The sequence below is a fragment of the Gordionus sp. m RMFG-2023 genome, chromosome 1 (genome assembly GCF_954871325.1).
Source record: "Gordionus sp. m RMFG-2023 chromosome 1, tfGorSpeb1-WG-v2, whole genome shotgun sequence".
Classification (NCBI taxonomy): Eukaryota; Metazoa; Nematomorpha; class Gordioida; order Chordodea; family Parachordodidae; genus Gordionus; species Gordionus sp. m RMFG-2023.
Window position 1 is genome coordinate 24,367,034 of NC_088775.1, and position 3,381 is coordinate 24,370,414.

The window sequence follows — 3,381 nt, forward strand, 5'->3', positions numbered from 1 at the left end:
GAATTACTCTCGTTATTAATTACTCTGATCAATGGAAATGGTAAAATTTAAAAAAGACTACTAATTAATTTACTAAAATATAGAAAAGAATACAATAAAAAAACACCGTTAGACATTTTAGTGAATCTTGGTAGAAAGTTAAAATAGACCAGTCCAAAATTTTTGTTTTCTAAATTTGAATGATAAAAAATATTTCATCTAGAGGATAGAGAAATATTTTTTTACTATCATGAGTGTAAAAAAATGAGTAAATTTTAGTACAGTGGAAGAAGGTTGCGTACATGACGTGGATTGGGCCATGTTACTCAGTGGGTGTGTTGATTTAGGAGGCTAACGGGGTAGTATTTAGAATTTTTAAAAAAATATATTAAACCCATTTATTATTTTTATATTTTTGATAAAAATAAATAATATTGAGGCCATCTAGCGGATAGAATATTATTTTTTTTACTTTTATAAAAAAAGGATTATGATTAAATTAAATTTTATAAAAGTATTGAAGCTAAAATATCTAATAGAAAATTTTTTATACCTGTCCAAACACTTATTTTATATAAAAATTAATAATTCTCAATTAATATTAAGAAAATGAAAGCTCACTTAGAATATGATCGTAAATATAATATATAAATAAAAAATTATTTATAGCCGAACTATATTTCTCAGCCGAGCGATATTTATATTTAGTAATAAATGATTGTCATTAGTCGAGAGACATTTTATTTATTATGTGGTTAGCCGAGCGACATTTCTCAGCCGAGCGATAAATAGACCCACCGGCAAAATTCTCAAAAATATAACTTAAAAATAAAAAATTGATAAAAAAAATATCATAAAAATAAAAAATTGATAAAAAAAAATATCATAAAAAAATAACAAAAAATAAAAATAATATACCACCCGAGAGTGGCAGTAACCATTTATTTTATAGAGAAACTTTTAAAGAGAAAACAATTATAGAGAATGTCGTTTATAGAGAATCTCATTTATAGAGAATGATTTTGTAGAGAATCTCGTTTATAGAGAATGATTTTATAGAGATAGATTTTATAGAGAATGATTTTATAGAGAATGATTTTATAGAGAATGATTTTATAGAGAATGATTTTATAGAGAATTTATTTTATAGAGAAACTTTTAAAGAGAAAACAATTATAGAGAATGTCGTTTATAGAGAATCTCATTTATAGAGAATGATTTTATAGAGAATATCGTTTATAGAGAATGATTTTATAGAGAATTTATTTTATAGAGAAACTTTTAAAGAGAAAACAATTATATAGAATGTCGTTTATAGAGAATGATTTTATAGAGAATATTTTACAGAGAATTGCTTTACAGGGAATTATTTTACAGAGAATTGTTTTAGAGAGAATTATTTTATAGAGAAGGATTTTATGGAGAATAATTTTATAGAATTTTATAAAGAATGATTTTATAGAAAATGAATTAAGTATTATTTTAGAAATAAATTTTCTCAAAAAAACAAGCTAGATGCCGTCATATAAATTCTCGGAACCCTTACATAAAAAAAGGGAAAAAATAATCTTAAAAAAATTTTCACGTCCCTGATTTGTATTGCTTATGAATAATTATGATAATATTTTTGAGTTTCCTCTTGTTTTTTTTAAATACGCTGAACAATTAGAAGTAGTAATGCTAAAGTTATGATAATGTTTCCTTCTTTATCAGTTTCTATTAGTGCTTTGCTTTAACTAGTAGAGTAGCCATTTAAAAAAAAACTATTAGCAACAAAGCTAGCCTTACGCCAATTGTTTTAGAAAATTTTGTCAATATTTAGTTGCTTTGTGCATTTTAATCTGCTTGGCCCGGCCCCGATTTTTTTAAAATATATTATATATTTTTAATTTGCCTAGATAATAATGGTGATTTAAAATATTTGGTTTTAAAATATATGGCTCGGCTTGAGTTTTTTAAAAAAAGCTTTTTTTGACCCGGCCGGTGTATTTAAAAAAATAAAATTTTGGGTTCGGCCCGGGTATATTTAAAAAAATTAAAATACGGCCCGGGTTTAAGGTCGGGCCTGTAGGTCTCTGATTTATAGTGCGCTTTTATAATTTCCCTAATAAATCTGATTTTACCAATTCCGAAGAGAATTTACCCTGGGAATTTCATACGATTGGGCTAAAAAATTTTTATATTTAATAATTTTATTTTGTTCTATTTTTTCATTTTAAATCATAAATTGAGCGCGTTTTATTAAATTTTAAATCTGATTTTGCCGAAAATACATTTTAATATGTGTAGAATACCCGCAATATAAATTTCAGAAGATCATATATTGAACCTCTGAAGAAATTTTAATTTACATTAATCTGAAATTTATAAGTAGTGTTAGTAGCCTAAAAATCAGCTAAACATAATTTGGCTTAACCGAAAAATCGACTCCGCCTATTATTTTTTATAATTTTTCAAAATAAAATAACATCTTGATTTATTAAAATATATTAATTTATATAAAAGAATGTAAACAAGATAAAATTTTATAAAAAAAACAAACGATTTTAATTTTACAATGTAAAAATATATTTTATGCGAATGTCCCGCAAAACATCCACAATTGGAAATCTAACTTGTATGTGTGTATAACATTATAGGAATAGGCGCTTAATTATCACGTATCGTGTTTAAATATATAATAAGGTAATGTTGTACTCATTTCAATGATAATTATTTTATTTATTATTGTTCAATCACATTATTATAATCATTGCAGGAGAGTGTATCTACATCCATTGCAAAACTAAAATATTCTCCAAAAATAAGAAATAATACAGATGCAACTACGGTTGCAGCAATTGTAATCACTTATCTTGTAGTACAACATTCACAGAGCTACTTATCATTACAATGTAGATAGAATCTTTCCCCATAATATTTAACGACTCCAAGATAAATGAAAACTTTATTTGTAGAACAAAAATGAGCAAGGATATCATCAATGTTTTAGAACCTGAATTCAGGAGGTCAATTATTGACTATTTGAAAGATGGGCATCGATATGCAATTCTAACAGATGCAACTAATAAGGGAAATATTAAAATATTTCTTTTGATCCTTCGCTATTTCAACAAAATTAAGGACTTTTCAAGAAAACTATTAATTTTTTTCCCCTCAAATAGTGAAAAATACAAAGACATAGCTAACCATATAATGGTAAATATAGGAGATTTGGGATTATCATTAAATTACATGTCAACTTTCTGATCTGATAATGCCTTAGTGAATTTGGGAAAAACCAGAGTGTATTTACAGAATTGAGTCAGCACAATGTTGGTTGCGATATGTTCCTAATACCCGCCATCTATAGAATTTTAAAATTTTATAAACCTTTGAATATTTCTTAAATAAAGATTATAA